Source organism: Globicephala melas, chromosome 16 (assembly GCF_963455315.2).
Source record: "Globicephala melas chromosome 16, mGloMel1.2, whole genome shotgun sequence".
NCBI classification, from domain to species: Eukaryota; Metazoa; Chordata; class Mammalia; order Artiodactyla; family Delphinidae; genus Globicephala; species Globicephala melas.
The window spans coordinates 53,577,279-53,596,258 of record NC_083329.1 but is presented as its reverse complement, the minus strand read 5'-3'; the positions used below and the strand labels follow the sequence as shown (position 1 = coordinate 53,596,258).

General features: G+C 49.6%; 1 protein-coding gene across 1 annotated transcript in view; it reads left to right on the top strand.

Moving 5' to 3' along the window:
- The first annotated feature begins 1,019 nt into the window (after positions 1-1,019).
- ANXA11 (annexin A11) overlaps positions 1,020-18,980 on the top strand; it is a 40,352-nt gene continuing 22,391 nt past the window's right edge. The window contains exon 1 of the mRNA XM_030862739.3: positions 1,020-1,266. The gene's annotated coding sequence lies outside the window, so the exon portion shown is untranslated. The remainder of the gene's footprint in view (positions 1,267-18,980) is intronic.

Below are 18,980 nucleotides of genomic sequence, written 5' to 3'. Positions count from 1 at the left end.
CTACGTAATGTAGGAAAGCCAAGCCTAAAAGTGGGCTGGGGGAATGAAGAGTGAATCTGTTTTTTAAAAATATTTAATATATAATATCAATATAAATAAATATATTCATATATTGCGTAGGTGTCCTTTTTTCAAAAAAATAAACTTTATTTTTTAGAATAGTTTTAGATTTACAAAAAAGTTCAAATAGAGTTCTCATAAACTCCAGTTTCTGCTATTACTATCTTTTATTAGCATGGTGTTTTACTACAACGAATGAGCCAATATTGATGCGTTATTATTAATTAAACTCCATACTTTATTCAGATGTCCTTAGTTTTTAGCTAATGCCCTTTTTCCAGGATCCCATCCAGGATACCACGTTACATTTAGTTTTCGCATCTCCTCAGGCTTCTCTTGGCTGTGATAGTGTGTGTCTCAGACTTTCCTTGGTTTTGATGCCCTTGACAATTTTGAGGAGTACTGGTCAAGTTTTCCGTAAAATATCCCTGAACTGGGATTTGTCTCATGTTTTTCTCACGATTAAACTGTGATTATGTATACTTGTGAGGAAGACCACAATCGGTACATACTATCACTGTTGATTTAACATTCTTGATGTTGACCTTGATCATCTGGCTAAGGTAGGTGGTCGCGGTTTCTGCACTACAAAGCTACTCTCCCACCCCCATCTCCATTTCCATACTGTTATGTCACCTTTTTAACGTAGAGAGGGTCACCTTTTTAATGTACACAGTCACTAAGTAAGGTACACTGGGCTGGAGGGGGCTTGGGTAAATCCCCTCCCCACGAGTGCGGCGCAGGGCAGGACCGGTCGCGGGAGGCGGTGGGGAGAACTGGCTCCTCGCCTACCTCCAGGCAACTGCTGTATCCTCCTCCCGCGACAGAAGGCCCTTTAGCTTCCTTCCCCTGCTCGGGGAGGATGCTCGCAGCCTGCGGGCCCAGGGCAGCCCTAACCTGGGGGCGGGGCCGAGCGCAGACCACGCCCCTAGGGCCCGCCCCGCCCTGGCGCACGCGGCTCCGCCCCGGGGCGCGTTGGGGCGGCGGGAGAGGGGAGTTTTCCGCCCAACGGCTCCTCCTCCAGACCCTCCCTGACTGCTGAGCAGCTCGCGGGTCCCGAGTGCCCAGCGAGCCCCGAGAGCGGGAGTGGCACATAACTCGAGGCTGGTCCGAGGTGCCGCGCCTGGGACGCCCGCAGAGAGAGCCGCTGCTGCCCGCGTCCCCGTTCGCCCTTCGCGGTCCCCCACCCCGGTGGCCAGTGGCTAGGTGAGTGAGGGCTCCCCGGCCTGCTGGGGGCAAGGGACGGGGCGGTGGCAGGGTTACGCGGCCCCCGCCGGAAGGCCCCGGACTGTTCCTCGCCCCCTCCCGGTCCGGCCCTGCGGCTTCCTGGTTACACGGTGTGTAACCGTAAGGGGGCAGGTGTCGGGCTGGTCCCGGACGGGCTGAGTCAGCCTGGCTGCCCAGCTCGGTCAACGGCGGGGAGCCCTCCCTGTGGGGTGGGGGGTGCACAGGCGGGGCCCACAGTGGCCAGGGCCACGTGATTGTGCTGCTCCGCCGGAGTCTGGGGCTCAGGGCCTGGGCCGGATTGGGACCGGGTGAGCCTGCGACAAGAAGGCGACTGGCTGGTGTGGGGATGGCCGGTGGCCACGGCCCCTCTGACCCCGTTGAGTTCTCGGGAGTGTGTGTACCCTTCTGGGAAGGGCTTATGTTGAGGAGAGCTAGCAGAGGAGGCTGCCTTCAGGAACTTTCCTCCGGAACTGGAAAGACGGAAATTCCTGGGAGCTGCTAGTTGGAGTTGATTTGCAAGGCACTCTGTTTGAGAGAATGCGGGATCTATCCCAGGTGCTGTGTTCACCTGTGTGTTTACCTTCGCTGCCTTTCCTCCATTTCAACCTTGAGCTACAGTTTCAGGGAGGGATTCTTGACTTTTACCTCCCGCTGGGCTCTACCCAGTCCCCTGAAGATTTAAAAATGTAGAAACGCATCTGTTGGCCTGAAGGAGAGCTGTGCAGTTCATCAGCTTGCGACTTTGGGGAGAAGCTAAGCTAGACAGTTCTAGCCCAAGCTGGGAACAGTTTGCCTGGCACATTTCTGTCCCTGCCGCTCTAATCAGTGACCTTTCTTCGGAGATTGGGTGTTTTAGGACAGACCTGGGGGATCTGTGGTAGCCCGCCGCTCTGCCTTCCCTCCCTGCCGTCACTTTGCTCCCTGCTGCTTTGACCTGGGCATGGAGTGGCCCTGTGAGGGGTGAGCCTCTGCCCTGCCCCCCGGCAGGGACAAAAGTTTACAGGGCAGTGCCAGGCTGAGTCCAGGAGCTGGACAGGTAGGGCGTGCTATCTTGCTCCCCCCCACCCCGGACTGGCTCTCATTATACTCCTCCATTCCTTCCTTGTTTCAGTCAGTTGTTGGGGATTCCAGGAGGATTAACAGGGCCCCTTCCCTCAAGGCACTCTTCATGCTACTGGGTGTTCCCTGCCAGGAGAGGCCAGGTGAGGTGCCAGGGCTATTTGTTGCCCTGGCGTGGGGTGCTCACTACCTTGGGCTCCTGCATCCCTCCCGAATCTCACCTCTTACTGGTCTCTATGCCTTCATTTCCTCATCTTTAAAGTGGGGGTAGTAATAATACCTACCTCACAGGGTTATGGTGAGGATTAAATGAGTTAATATACTTAATAACCATACAGCTCAGGCACTGATCTGAACAGGTGGTGACTGGTGCACCATACCCCTGTGTCGCAGGATAGACGTAAAGCTTACAGCAGGGCCTGGCGCATGAGTAATCATCTGGAAGAGTCAACAGTAATAATAACAATAGCTATCACTCCCTTCGTGCCCTGAAGGGCCGAGTTGAATTACTCTCCTTCTGACCTGTTCCTCTGTCATAGCTCATGCTGTTCTGCCCTCCTTCTCCCAGTTCTGCGTGTTATTCACCACCCTCCTGGGAGCCATCCAGGTGCCTGGAGCAGGAAGGGACAAGACGTGCTGTGAGCCCATGCAGCCCTCCTCCACTCTTTTGGTATCACTTCTCAAAACTCGCCTTGGAGTAATAATTATATGGCCACAAGTCTTCTCTCTGCCCCGTCTTCTGTGTCTGGAGGGTGGGGGGTATTTCTCACTCGTCTCTTGGTCTCACAGCATCCAGAAGGGACCTTGCTGAATGTCGGTACTCAGTAGATATTAGCTAAGTGAAAGAGGCAGGCCAGGGAAGTAAAGTTTCCCTGTTCTTAAAATGTTTGACTTTGGAAGCTGAATTTGGATAGGCCAAAAAAACCCAACAACTTGGGAGAGTGAGATGGAAGTGAGTCCAGACTGAGAGGTGGGCCTAGGAACTGGCTGAGAGGCCAAGTGGGAGTCGCCTTGGACTCCTTTATGTCTCCAGGGCAAGGATGGTAGTCAGGGCTCATCCTGGATTGCTGCACCTAAGATCCATTAGTGATGCCTTGGCCACGTGATTTTGGGAGGATGGGTAGTTTGAGGTGGTAGGAGTGAGAATTGAGCCAGAATAGGTGAGTGTGGGTTTTTCTTGGGAATTCACTTGGGCGGGGAGGGGAAACCCTGTGTGGGCAGGAGGTGAACGTAGAAATGAAATCTGTGCCGAGTGCTGGATGTTCAGAGGACCCAGGGTCTTTGTGGAGCTCCCCTTCCTTCCTGCTCCTTCCTCTTCTCAGCTGCCGTCTTTTCCCTCCCGCTAAGCCTGAAGCAAGTCCCTGATACTTGCCCCATGAGGACCACTGGAGGAAGATTCTGTGTATAGGTGTATTTTACAATCACAGCCAAGCAAACAGACTCAGGTTTCTCTGAGTTTTTCTCCTCAGCACCCTGTGAGCCCATTGCCTGCAGAACATCAGGAATCTGAGGGCTACCTAAATAGAAAAGCTCTTAGGGGAAATGAAGACACCAAAGTTTCCTTGTTGGGAATTTGCATTTTTAAAAGGAGTTGTGAAATTCGTGGTGCTTTCTAATAACCCTGAAACCATACCATATTAAGCCTACTGACCCTGAGCCCGGGTACCCCATGAAATAAAGGTCTGATTTCACGTGGTGGTTTGTATTTGGGAGAATCCTGACAGTGCAACATGTACAGTGACTTGAACCACAGCTGGCTTTGCTCCTGATGTGAGAAAGTAACAGGTGAGGCCAATGGAGGGGTGAGGAGACAGAGTTCTCATCCGTGCTTGGTATCCTGGGACAAGCCACATAGCCACACAGAGTCCCAGAGTTCTGGGTGGTAAAATGCCTACCTCACGTGGTGGTTTGCACAATCTGGTGAGGTGATGTTTGCAAAAGGGGTTTGAGATCAGTTAGGGGGTGGTAATGGCAGTGTTGATATCTTCGTTGTGTGCCTGCGAGGAATCTTGAAGCTGGGGGTGGAGTGTGCAGATGGCAGGTAGCTGACTCCTGGTTCTGTGATCTCTGAGTGTCTAGTCTTCCAGGGGCTTGTGCTCCTGAAGGTCCCACTGCCTTAGCAGAAAAAAAGGGGGAGGAATCACTCCTGAAATTGAGAGGGAAGTCAGGAGCCCCCAGCCTCTTACAGCTGTAGCTGGGGAGAGACTGGCTTAGAGGACAGCGTGAGGGACGAGGAGAAACTCAGAGGCTGATAACAGGGAGCCAGAGGGAGTATATGGCAGATTAAGCCTGGGGAGTGGCATCCCTGGGGGAAAAGGTGTGTATGTGGGGGGCTGGTGATAGCAGACATCAGCTTGCTGTGTCCACCTAAAAGGTCACGGCTATTTTAGGAAGCGGGTGACAAGGGATATTTCTATTGAACTCAGTGTTAGTGAGTATCCACTGTTTGCCTAGCCCTGTGCTGGGAGCACAAAAGCAGAGGCCACCCCTACCCGCCCTAGGTTGTCCCCTGCCTGTTCTGTAGTATAGATGTAAAGTAATTTATTCAACCTTTCCCCCATTGCTGGGTATGGAGACTGTTGACTGTTTTTATAGTTTGAAATGGTGTTGGAGTAAACAATCTATAAAATCCTGTTTGGAATGTCACTGAATGTTTTATTTATAAGGAAGAGTTCACATGTTTATGATATTAAGTTTTCCAAATCAGGGACAGATTACAGGCCTTGTGATGTAGAATGTCTTCATTAGATATTAAGAATAGGATTCTAATTGGATATGCTGGATATATATATATATCTCATAAAATATGTCATATAATTTGGAAATTATTTGTAAATAATTTTTTTTATTCCTACCTTTTTTTCTGTTTGTTGGTCATTCATTTCAACCTTTATTGTTACTCATTTCTTTTTACTTCTGGCTTATTTTGTTGCTCTACTTCTATTTTATTTATTTATTTTTATTATTTTTTTGTGTGGTACGCGGGCCTCTCACTGTTGTGACCTCTCCCGCTGCAGAGCACAGGCTCCTGACGCGCAGGCTCAGCGGCCATGGCTCACGGGCCCAGCCACTCCGCGGCATGTGGGATCCTCCCGGACCGGGGCACGAACCTGCGTGCCCCGCATCGGCAGGCAGACCCCCAACCACTGCGCCACCAGGGAAGCCCTGTTGCTCTACTTTTAACATCTAAATTGGTTCATTTATTTTTAGTGTTTTATTTTAATTAAAAAAGTATATAAAGCTCAGCGTTTTCCTCTGAGTACAACTCTAGCCAATGGGCCTTTGTATGAAATGCTCACCTTTCCATTGCTTTCTAGTACTCTGTAGATCAGTTTTGATCCAAGAATTTTTTAGAAGGCAACGTCCTGAATTTTTGAGTAAGTTTTGTGGGGGGTATGGTCATATTTTAATGTTGACTGCTAGTTTTATTGCGTGAATGTGCTCAGCAAAATCTCTTGTTGGACTGTATTAAGATTTTCTTTGTGGCCAGCTACACAATCAATGTGAAAAGGTTTCATGGACGTGTACTCTCTGTGCGATACAGACTTCAGATATATCTGTGATCTTGAGGTTGCCCTCTGCATCCCTGCTTATTGAATCTGTTTTTTGAGTCAAGCTCAACTTATATTTGTCTTGGATTTATGAATTTGGCATGCATGTTTGGTGTATACAGGTTTATCAAGCTTACCTTTGTGGATTGTACCTTTTGTCTTTTGCTTATTCAATGCTTTTGACCTTTGGCCTTGAATTCTGTATTAACTCTTTTAGGAGCATATATCGCCAAGAATCTGGGAGAATCCCTTCTTCTTTACAGTCCTAAAATTAGTAACTAAGTGCATTTTATAGGACAGTAAGTGAAAGCCTCAGAAATTTGGAGGCAGGCGTCAGTCAGGGAGGGGGTAAGCCGCATCCTTTAGTTTCCACTCAGACTCATGCAGAGCAGGTAGTTATCAGACTGCCTCAGCTTGCTTCTGAGTCAGGATTACTGTGAGCTCCCCCTCCTTGCCTGTCCCAGTGGCCCCCATGATAGCCAGGTTTTAGGAGGGATGGATAAAAGGAGATATGTCTGCAACGCCCAGGGATGGGCCTGAGTACCACTCCTCTGCCTTTGTGTTTGGTTCCCCCCCATCCCTTAGGTCCAAGGAGGTGGACAGCTGTGACTCGCAATTACATTTCCTTCCTCATCTGAAGCGGCAAGGCGTACTTTCTGTTTTCCCCAAGGGATATGACAAAACAGTACACAAAAATGTCCCAGGGCCAAATGTCAGGTATAAAGACTTGGGCCACAAGTTTTACACTCGTTTCTATGCTTGTGTTTTAAGTCACATAAACTATTTCAAGGGACTAGAATGGCCTAAGCCCTGTTGTACCATGGATTCCTAGGGGGTAGTTTTCCAAGTCTTGTGTTTCCAGATGGCTGAGAAATGGTTGGAAAAAACCCTCAGTTTGCAGAGGCAGGATTATTGGAAAGTCCTCAACATGTTTTTAATATTAATATTTCCACTTCTGGTTTGTCTTTGTGTTTACCTAGTATGTCTTTGCCTTAATTTTTAACTTTTCTTTCTCGTTTAAAAAAAAAAGTGTTTCTCTTGTAATCAGCACGTGACTGGGGTTCGGGGACATGGCAGAAGGCAGTGATAATAGCAACAAACCGAATTTGGTCATTTCTGTCTTTGGTAGAGAATTCAGACTGTTTGCATACCAGATAGTCTTGATTTTATTTCTTGTGTCTTGTTTTCCGTTTATTATTTACTATAATTGGATGTTGTTTCTTTCCTGATTTCTGCTGTCTGGGTTAAGTTTCTCATCATTCCTCTTCCTTCCTCTTCCCCACCCACTTGCATTAGGATTCAGGTTTGGCCATGATTTAAGAGAGGAGTTTCTCGATCTCCAGAAATTGGAGTCCAGAGTTAATAAGTGTCTGTTCCATGAGGTTGTCCAGGCACGAGGCTTCTTATGAAAATTTGCTCCCAGCATTCTTCAGGGCTTTGGTTTACAACCTTGAGCATGTTTAAGAATAACTGGCAAGGTTTGTTAAAACACGGATTCCTGGGCCCCACCCCTAAAGGTTCTGATTTAGGGGGTCTGTGGTGAGGCCCGAGAAATTTCCTTTATGACAGGCACCCAGGTTGTGCTGATTCGACCAGTCTGGGGACCACACTTGGGCAGTGTTGCTCTGGGTGCTTCCCTTACCTGCAAGGCCCAGGACAGCTGACTCCCTGACAGGGCCCTGCCTTGCTGCCAGGGAGGCCTGGAAACATAGTCCTTGTTTGGGGCTGCCATGTGCCAGGCTGCGGGTAGTGTTCTGTCATGGAAGCAAGAGGGGGCAGATGGCTGAGGGGGGTGACGACTGAAGTTTCTGGAACACCACCCACTGGTGTCCTCAGTCTGAAACTACTCCTGTGCTTGTCGGTTTTGCCACTGGCTAAGCCAGCCTTCCTCGGGTTAGGAAGTAGGAATGGTATCTTGTGACAGGGGCAAGCCAGCAGGCAGTGCAGGGGGCGGCAGCCTCCGATCCTGAGGGCAAGTTGCTGCTGCTACTTTTCTCATGCTCTGAGAGTCTCGCTGCTTCCAGGCCATTCCCAATAGTCAGGTCTGGCAGCCATTCGTTCTGCCACTTGGAGTCACCTCCTGATCTTAGAGGGCCCTCGGGATGCGGGGGCGGGTGTCCCTCCAAGACCCAGCTTTGGGATGGAGAGAGTCTAACTGTGCTTCCTTCTCCCGACTTACCTTCATCAACTCCAGGTGTGACACATCATTGTCTATTTCCAGGAGAGCTTGGGGACAGAGGCCATTTGAACCCTGAACTGAGCTGGGCTGTTGGTCAGCGCGGCTCCTGACACCCTGGAGAGATCAAAACAAGAGGCTGCCAACCCCGGCTCTCTGCTCTTGTTAACTCATGGGGGTGAACCTGGAGAGAAGCAGTGTCCCAGAGGCTTCCCTGGGCAGAGGCTGCTTTCTCTGTGGCTTGGTGATATGGGCTTTATTAGGAGGCAGCAGAGTCATTTTCTCATTCTGTCTTTCCCAGGGTAGCCTTTGCATTTCCAAGTCCATTCTCCAGCCCAGGAAGGTGGAATGGTGCCCAGAAGCGTGAGTGGCAGGGAGCCAGCCTGGGCCGCGATGCATCGGCCGGGAGGTCGAGAAACATGACTTGAGTCTTTGTCCTGCCCCAGCCGATCCTGAGAGCCCAGGCAGGCCTTGCTCTCTAGGCCTTGGCTCTCACCTCAGTAAAACAAGCTGGTTGAGTCAAAGAAACTCCTGAAGGCCCCTTCCAGCCCTGATATTGTAGGATTCCTGTGTAATCCAAATGCCAGTGCACTGGGAATTGGCTTTATTATTTTTATTTTTTTAAATAATTTTTATGTATTTTATTTATTTATTTATTATTTTTGGCTGCATTGGATCTTCGTTTTTGCGCGCGGGCTTTATCTAGTTGCGGCGAGCGGGGGCTACTCCTCGTTGCGGTGCGCGGGCTTCCCACTGCGGTGGCTTCTCTTGTTGCAGAGCACGGGCTCTAGGTGCGCACAGGCTTCAGTAGTTGTGGCATGCGGGCTCAGTAGTTGTGGCTTGAGGGATCTAGAGCTCAGGCTCAGTAGTTGTGGCGCATGGGCTTCGTTGCTCCGCGGCATGTGGGATCTTCCCGGACCAGGGCTCAAACCCGTGTCCCCTGCATTGGCAGGCGGATTCTTAACCACTGCCTCACCAGGGAAGGCCTGGCTTTATTTCTAAGAGGTGTCTTTCTGAGCCTGCTTGCTCAAGTTCAACCCCTTGGTCAGGCCTGGACACTGGTCCGTGGCCACTCTCCAGCCTGCTTTGCCCGGAGCTTCTCCAGGCTGGGTCTCCCCAGGTGCCAGCCCTCGGAGGGCAGTGTCTGAGGCACTGTCTGGCTAATGATTGACATGGGCTCCAGCTATTCCTAATTCATGGGTGTGAGTGAGGAGTTAAATGTTTAACAGCACTTTCTATGGGCTTTTTGTTCAGTGCCTGGGAAAGGAGGGTCAGGGTTGGTGGAATGCGGCCCTGGGGCTCACTGGCTTGCTCCTGGGGCCTGATGGCATCTGTGACCCACACCTCAGAGGTGAGGCAGTGCCCCAGCAGAGTCGGGGATGTTCATACGCCCTCTCACATAACTTGAGGTTCTACCTTGTCGTGGGAGGGAGAGAGGGAATGTCTTAGATCAGTCCTTTCTGCCCCCAGAATTCCTGGAGCCTCTGTACCAGAAGCTCTGACTGAAGAGGTCATTGGGACAGGTGCCACCAGGGTGTGAAAGAGATGAATCAGGGTACACTGGTGTCCTGTTGGTGTGTGTCAGGGACCTTGCTGTGCCCTGCCCCATACTGGCCAGTGGAGGAGGAGAGAAGAGGCCTGTCCTATAGCCCGGGCACTGACTGTCTCACTGGGAGGCCTAGAAAAAGTAATTCTGCCTTGGGCACTAGTCCGGTGTGTGATCCTTGCTTGTCAAGAATTATCCCTGAGCCTTAGTTCCCTTGAGGTGATAATACCTCTCTTGCAGGATCCTTTCAAAGGTTAATGAGGTGATATGTAATGCGGTAATATATGTATTAATACCTGTCATAGGTACTGGAAAAGGGGGAGTATTATTAGAGCACTAAGAAGACATAGAAAACATTTTAGGCCAAGTGCTGGTAAGTTCCAGAAAGGGAGATCATCGTTGTGGGTGGAGAGATCAGGGTGGGCTTCCTGCAAGAAGTGGGGCTCCATCTGGCTAAAAGGAAAGCCAGAATTGACTTAGGCTTAAGGAAGGCACAAAGGAGATAGGAGGACAGACCAGGTAGAGGGACTGTTTGAGCAGAAGTTCTGAGGATGGAAAGTGCTGAGGTATTGGCTTGACTGAGCTACAGACATGCATTTCCTGCGTTCTTTCCATCACACAGAGACCTCCAGGGACCTTCCATTTTCTTGCCATGGCGCAGCCCAGGGCGGGTTGGCAGGCTTTAGCATCCCGCCTGCACAGGGATCAGCCCCACCTGAGATCTGAAAGAGCATCTTCTCCTCCAGGGTGATCTGCAGATTCTGTTGGGGATTTCTTTTCAGCTTCCAGCTGAATAAGACTGGCTGGGGACTTGGTCACCATTAGAAGAGCAGCCCTTGATAAGTGCTATTTGAAGGAGAGATTTCCTGGGGCTTCCAGGAGCTGGAGTATATACTCTGTCAGGTCTTCTAGGTTTGAAGGGACTAGGCCTTTCCAAAGGCTTTGAACAGGCCCCAGGACTGCAGAGGCCCAGGGACTCCCTGCTGCCTTTAGGTCTTTAGTCTTGTGCGCCACCCCTCTCCCCACCTCTTACCTGGCAGGGCCCTGGATGAACATCTGTTCCTTTCATTACAAATATCGGTACCTGCAGGGACTGCCCTGGTGGGGACAGTGGGCAGCCGAAACAGGCATCCTGGATGAATGGGCAGCTGCTGCAGCCCTAGCTGTGTGCCACCACGTGGGAATGTAGGACCCTTGTTGCCAGGTTTCCTGTTTTTCCATTTAAAACAAAATTTAAGTGGGAGAGTCTCTTTTGTGGCCTCACCTCTCCCCTCCCCACAACAAAATAAACGTTTGTGAACTACAAAACCTCCAGGGAGCCCCAGGTCCTGGGCAGCACAAATTGACAACCACGGATCCCTTGCAGGCTCGCTCATTTAACAGATGAGGGAGAGATGCCCAGGGGAGCCTTGGGTTCGCCAAGGCCCATCCATCAGAGAGAAGCCGCTTTCCTAGACACCACGCCTCCCACCTCTCCTGCCTCCTCCTCTCTGCTCTCAGAGCCCTTTCCTCATTCTCAGCCTTAATCTCCATTCTGCCTGGGAGTGGCTCTTAAACATTTTGTGGGTATTTTCCTGTGATTGCTCGTTTGTGTTTATCTCCCCAGCTAGAGGGAAAGCCTGGTGCAGGTCAGAACTTTTGTTTTTTCCTCCTGTGCTCCAGGAAGTCTAGCCCAGCACTGGGTGCCTCTCTGAGCCCAGAGGTGGAACTAGTGTTAAGCTAATGAAACTTAACCTTCAGGTTGAAGCCCCCCCCACCCCCCCAGTCACTTGCGTGTGGCCTTTGCAAGGCTGTGGGAGAGGCCCTGCAAGTGAATTCACAAAGTCATATAGTTTTGTCGAATTTGCAAGAAAGTGTTCTGCATCCAGGGTCTTAAAAGGGCCCCTAAAATTATATAGGCTTCAGGCGCAACAAAACCTGAACCTCCCTCTAAAGATGCTGTGAAAACTCAGCCATTGGCTTGGGTCCTGCCTTTTGGACAGTGGGCCCTTGGCTTGGGAGCAGGAAGTGGGCGGGTCCTGAGCCAGCCCTGGGAGGATCTTGCTGTGTCACCTTGGCCTGTCACTTCCACTCTCTGGTTGTCAGTTTCTCCACTTGTGAAATAGGAGCCGGGGTGGGGTGGGCGGGAATGAACTGAGTCATCTCTAGGGCAGAATGATCTCTGGTGTCCCAGTTGCTTGGTTTTGGCTGGCTGGGTGTGATTTTTTTTTTTTAAACATCTTTATTGGGGTATAATTGCTTTACAATGGTGTGTTAGTTTCTGCTTTACAACAAAGTGAATCAGCCATACATATACACATGTTCCCATATCTCCTCCCTCTTGTGTCTCCCTCCCTCCCACCCTCCCCATCCCACCCCTCGGTCACAAAGCACTGAGCTGATATCCCTGTGCTATGCGGCTGCTTCCCACTAGCTATCTACCTTACGTTTGGTAGTGTATATATGTCCATGCCTCTCTCTCGCTCTGTCACAGCTCACCCTTCCCCCTCCCCATATCCTCAAGTCCATGCTCTAGTAGGTCTGTGTCTTTACTCCTGTCTTACCGCTAGGTTCTTCATGACATTTTTTTTCCCTTAAATTCCATATATATGTGTTAGCATACGGTATTTGTTTTTCTCCTTCTGACTTACTTCACTCTGTATGACAGACTCTAGGTCCATCCACCTCATTACAAATAGCTGGGTGTGATTTGATTGCCCCACCAACCCGAACATCACACTGCCCACCTTTCCCCTCCCAAGAGCATTTGCATTGCTGGCTGGGTGTGCCTGGCCAGCCATAGGGAACCCACTCACAAGCCCTGGGTCTCACCACGGTGACTTTGTTGATTGATAATAATACAAGCAAGCAAAGCTTTACTGAGTGAGCTCTTATTCCCAGACATGTAGGAGACGTGAGCACCTGGTCCCTCCCTTCTTGGTGGAATGGTTTTTTCTGTGGTCTTGGTTTATTGCTTCTCTTGCTGACTGAGGTAGACTTGTGCACTGATCTCTTATACAAAGAGAGGCTTTTCAAAGAGGACACCATGGAAAGATCTGGAGGGAAGGAGAGAAGCGGTGGTCACTGTATGTACTTGCTTTCTATTGCTGCTGTAGCAATTTATCCATATTTAGTGGCTTAAAACCACACAGCTTTTTTTTTTTTAAATACCATTTCATTTTAACCATTTTTCGGTCTGCTGTTTGGTGGCATTAAGTACATTCATATTATTGTGTAACCGTCACCACCTTCCATCTCCAGAACTTTTCATCTTCCCAAACTGAAACTCTGTCTCCATTAAACACTAACCCCCGACTCCACTCTCCCCTCCCCCCAGCCCTCGGCACCACCATTCTACTTTCTGTTTCTGAATCGGACTACTCCAGGTGCCTCATAGAAGTGGACTCATAGAGTATTTATCTTTTTTTTTTTTTGCGGTACGTGAGCCTCTCGCTGTTGTGGCCTCTCCCGTTGCGGAGCACAGGCTCCAGACGCGCAGGCTCAGCGGCCATGGCTCACGGGCCCAGCCACTCTGCGGCATGTGGGATCTTCCCAGATCGGGGCACGAACCCGTGTCCCCTGCATCAGCAGGCGGACTCTCAAACACTGCGCCACCAGGGAAGCCCGTATTTATCTTTTGACTGGCTTATTTCACTCAGCATAATGACCTCAAGATTCATCCATATTCTAGCATGTGTCAGAATTTCCTTCCTTTTTAAGGCCAGATACCCTTCTGTTATGTATATCCTGCATTTTGCTGGTCCATTCATCTGTTGATGGACATTTGGGTTGTTTCCACATTTTGGCCGCTGTGAACAATAACTTCCGTGAACACTGGTGTACAAATATGTTCAGGTCCTGCTTTCAGTTCTTTTGGGTACATATGCAGAAGTGGAATTGCTAGGTTGTACGTTTAATTTTTTGAGGAACTGCCCTACTGATTGCGGCTGCCCCATTTTAGCACATGACTTTACTGTCATATGGTTTTGTCTCACGGGTCTCCTGGTGTTTGTTGGCAGGGTTATATCTTTTCTGGAAGCTCTAGAGGGCAATCTGTTTCCTTGTCTTTTCTAGCTTCTAGAGGCTGTCTGCATTCTTTGGCTCCTGGCGCCCATCGTGCATGGATGGAATCCCTCTCAAGCTTCTTATCTCTTTCTTTTCATCTTTATTTCTCCTCATCCTTTCCTTTCATCCTTAACATAGCAAGGAAAGGACTCATGGATCCACCTGGATAATCTAGGATACACTACGCATCTCAAGGTTGGTAACCTTGATCACATCTGCAAAGCCCCTTTGTCATGTAGGGCAACATAGTCACCAATTCTGGGGGATCAAGGTGCAGTCTGTCTGTTGGGAATATTTTTGACAGACCTACAAGGAACCTGATGGTGCCTTGATCGTTGGCTTTGAAAAGCCCTCCCCTCTCCCCTTTCCCTTTTTCTAAATTGTCTTGAAGCACCCATGACCGTAACGATTGGTTAGGTACTACCCTCATTGTGTGGGCTAGACACCTGGTAGACACTGAATAAGTTTGGGTGTCTGTCTAGGATCTTTCTTTTTCCCCTCTCCAAACATCAGAGCCTGTCCTCTTTGACCACTTGGGAGGGTACAACACTGGCTGAATTGGTCACAGAGTGGAGAAAACTCTCCCTATATTATAGAGGTCTTCCCTGTTCTTACTTCATTCAGTCCTCACAGTAACTTCAAAGTAGGTGGGCAGACAGCTTGGAGGTTCAGAGAGGTTAAGTTGTCCTGTGAATGTCACACAGCAAGTGGTGAAGTTAGGACCCAGACCCTACCTACCAAGCTAATGCTCCTTAGGGAGTAAGTTAAAATTAACTGAGCACCTACTCTATGCTAATAAGCTACATGATGGATAGCTTTATATGCGTGTATCAGTGCATCACACCCTCACCACCACACAGTAAGATGAATGTACTTTCCCCAGTTTTAAGGAGAAAGGCTCAAAGAGGTTAGGCAACATGCCCAAGGTCAAACGGCCAGCAAGTGGTAGAGCTAGAATTGGAACCATTGTCATTGGACCCTGTGTTTCTCCCTGGTTGCCCAGCAGCAGTGTTAGAAGATTCTATCAAGGCTGTGTGGGCCGTGGGTAAAATTCATATGACAGAGCTCTTGATGGGGGAGTGTGGGTTGTGCAAAGATGGGGGCACTGGTTTAGTGTGTGGGAAAGAGAGTAATTGGAGGTGGTAGAAGGACCTACGGAGGACCTGGGGTTGGATGTTATGAGACCCAGTGTTGGTGATGCTTAGACTGTGTGACCTGGATGAGCCACCCAGCCTCCCCTTCCCCACTCAGACAAGGGAGGGGTTCAGCGAAGGAGCTCCCCAAGTTCCTTTCCAGCTGAGCTTCTGACGGGTTCATTGTGCAGACAGTACCTGCCGCCGAGCTTGGAGTGAGGTGCACCCCTGTGGGCCCAGGCGATCCTGGAGGAACAGCGCTTGGATTGGAGTTTGCAGGAACTGGAGGGACTTGAGCGCCAAGTCTGGGACAGCCAGGAGGCCTCTAGTGCTCTGGGGCTTGCGCTCGATTTACATCCGCTAGTCCCGAGGAGCCCCTTCTGATCAGGTGGTGTGATTGCCGATTGCCGGCAGCTTCCCCACCGGAAGTGGTGAAACTGACAGACACAGACCTGCCTCCCCAAGCCTGAGCTGCACTCAGAAACAAACCACGGTTTCCGTATTTGGGGAAGGGGAAAGGGGTATGTGGGGAAGGGGGTATTTCCTTAGGTCCTGGCCACACCTTGGACTTAGGTGGGGGGATTTTTCTTTCACTGCCACTGTGTCTGTCACAAGAACCTTGGCGACTACAAGAACCGCAGCCTGAGCCCCCGTCATGTCTTGGGCCTGGTTGTCAGCCAAATACTGACACCATACCTGGGTTCACCTGCTTCCTCTGTGGCTGCTTTCCAGTCCTCAGAAATCCTGAATCGGGGTTGGCATTTGGTTAAGTGTTGGCTCTTCCGGAAGCCTGTTTGGTATGGGCACCTGCCACAGGGGTCTCTCCCGATGAGCTGGAGTGACCCAGGTTTGCCAGGGCTGTGCCGTGGAGGAGTTAGTAGAGAGACCTGCTGTGAATCTCCCTGTCTGCCTGCAGGTACTTTTCCATGAAGGTGTTCCCTCCTGCCTCGCCCCCTCCTCACTCCTTCTCCATTCCCACGACCTGGTCTGGAAAGGCAACTGAGAGCAGAGAATATGGTTTCTCTCAGGGCCGTCCCAGGGTGGACATGCGGACAGCAGGCTCCTGGGTGCGGGCACGGCTGGAGCTTTGTGCAGGCTGAGGCCCTGCTCCCGGGCAGGTTTCTTTTCCAAAGGCCTTCTCAAAGGTGCTTCCTGCTCCATCCCTCCCACCCCCTTTTTTTCCTGGAGCTTGCACCAAGCCTCCAGGGCACCCAGGCCTGCAGCAGGGTTGGAAAGAAAACACTGCCAGTTTCCTGTTGGTGGTTTCTCCTCGTGGAGATTGGAAAATCCAGCACAGCCATTCCCGTCCAGGATCTGCTGCTGCACTGGGCTTGGTGTGGGAGAAGGAACCAGCTGACTTTACTGCTCCTGTCCTCTGCCCTTCTTCACACTGTTCTGACCCCCAGCTCTCCACCCTGTGCCCTCCCTGCTCCCACATTTCTCATCCTGTGTATTATCAAATGGCCCAGGGTCCTCTGGGACCCTCTAATCCTGTTTGCTATTTTGTGTTGGGGAAACTGATACGATGAGAGGTTAAATGATATCATGAGAACATATTTGATGTTCAACTGCTACTATCTACATTTAACAGATGTGGAAAACTGAAGCCCAGAAAGGTTAAATAACCTGCCCAAGACCACGCATCTTAGGGAGCAGAACTGGGATTCGAGCCTGGGCCACATCTGGCTTCAGAGTTCACGCTCCTCCCACCACCCTAGACTGCCTTTAGTGAGATGCTCGGGATCACGGGGAAACCTGGTGTCCTGCTTCCTAGGTCTGTTGTATTCCATCAACCAGTGTTTTTAAAGTTTTGGTCTTTGAAATACTAGCGTCTGGGGCTGGTGGGCCATGTGAGGAAGTACAGCGTAGGGGTAAAAGTCCTGAGCCTCGGAGCCTGGCTGCTTGGGCTTGAATCCTGGCTTATCATTTACTAGCTGTAACCTAGGGCAACTTGTATAATCTCTCCATACCTCAGTTTCCTTATCTCTTATACAGAGATCATAATCTTAGTATTTGTCTTATAGAGTTGTTGTAAAGTTCTATTCCATGTATAGCACTTAACACAGTGCCTAGTACATAATAAGTATTCGATAAATGTTAACTATTATTATTATTGCCTAGTAAGTTTGGGAAATTGAGGGAAAAAGTTAAGCAGGCACCTTTGTTACAGGACTTCTCAGAGCCTTTATTATCCTATTAAGTATTGGCACTTTTCCGGAAGAGGATGTCGTAGGCAGCGTTTTCCAAAGTTTTTGGACAACTATTCTCTTTCTCTTTTTTAACTGGGCACCTGCTAAATTCTCAACTCATAAGATGTAAGCTGGTGTCGGGGAACACAGTTCAGGAAACACTGAGCTCTACCTCATGCTGCCTGTTTTTGCTTGGCAAGGCTGAGCTGGAGATGGGAGTCCAGGCTAGACCTGAGCACGACTTTGAAGGACTGTGTGTGGCAGAGCTTGGGCTGTGCCAGGCTTCTCTCCTCCTGTCCCTGTAGGTATGGGGAGAGGGAGGTGGTGGGAGCCGAGGCACCTGAGGGTTTCTGGAACCTCCTGGCCATGAGGAATGTCCTTGGCTGACCGCAGTTCAAAGCAGTCATTGCACTGTCCTTGGAGGAGGGGTCTTAAACTAGGTCACCAGTGGCAGGACCGGTTGGGACCACCAAACCAGCCAGCCCAGCCTAGGTTGAAATGGTCACAGGTTTTGCAGTATGACCCTCTTAGGGAAAGGTAGGCAGACTTTGCTCCCAGCAGGCTGAGTTCTACCTTGGACCCTCTCCCCATGTGTTTGTGACTTGAGTAAACGGTGTCCCTGGCATATTTTGGCTCCAAAACCAAGGTGGTTAGAAACTAGATAATCTTCAAGTTTCCTTCCAGCGTAGGCATTTAGGAAGTCTGTAAAGCTAGGATTGGGGTGAAAACCTGAAGAGGTGTCCCCTTCAGGAGTCCTAAAATCCAACTAGGAAGAGCCCCAAGAGGTGAAGCCCCCTGTCACATCCGAGGTCTGGGGAGGTGAGGGCCTGGCTCCAGGTCACTGATCGGGGACCTTTTCCATATCAACATTCTTGGAACTGACTACCTTAAATAGTCTTGCTTTGGGCCCCATTTGCGCCCTGCTCTGGGTTGTTGCCTCTCAGCAATGACCCTGGAGAGATGGGCAGTGTATGGCGGTCAGGAGCTGCTCAGACCGGCTCAGGGCTGGCTAATCCTTCATCTCCCAGCAGCCAGGTACTGGAGGTGGGCCAGGAAGGCATGTGGCTGACCGGTTACACCTTAGCCTGCCCAAACCTAGCTTTGCACTGGAGCAAGCAGAGTTTGCAGATAAGCAAATTTCTTCCTTGTATTTTTAAAAATTATACATATATGTATACACGAACATACATAAACTGTATATATATACATACATGTATGCATTTACATTTGTGTGTATGTGTGCGTGTGTTTTGTCTTGAATTATACTTTGGAAACTGCTCAGTGGCGACCTTTGAGTAGGGGATTAGAGGGGAGAATGAACTTTGTTTCTTTGTGCCTTTCTGTTCCATTTGAATTTCCCTACAGTGTGTTTGTATTCCTTTTATTTTTTATTTTTAAATGTGATTTATATTTTAGAGCAGTTGTAGGTTCACAGCACCACCTCCACCACTATCATCACCCCACATCAGAGTTACAATTGATGAACCTATATTGACACAGCATTATCACCCAAAGTCCGTAGTTTACATTAGGGTTCACTCTTAGTGTGGTACATTCTATGGGTTTTGACTAATGGATCCACCATTTTAGTGTCGTACAGAATAGCTTCACTGTCTTAAAAATCCTTTGTGCTCTGCCCATTCATCCCTTCCTCCCCCTAACTCCTGGTAATCACTGATTTTTTAACTTCTCCAGTTTTACTTCTAGAATGACATACAGTTGGAATCGTGCAGTACATAGCCTTTTCAGACTGGCTTCTTTCACTTAATAATATGCATTTAAGGTTCCTCCCTGTCTTTTCGTGGCTTGATAGCTCATTTCTTTTACTGCTGAATAATATTCCATGGTCTGGATGTACCACAGTTTATTTATCCGTTCACCTTTTGAAGGCATTTTGGTTGCTTCCAAGTTTTGGCAGTTATGAAGAAAGCCACTATAAATATCCATGTACAGGTTTTTGTGTCCATGTGTGTCTTCAGCTCCTTTGGGTGAATA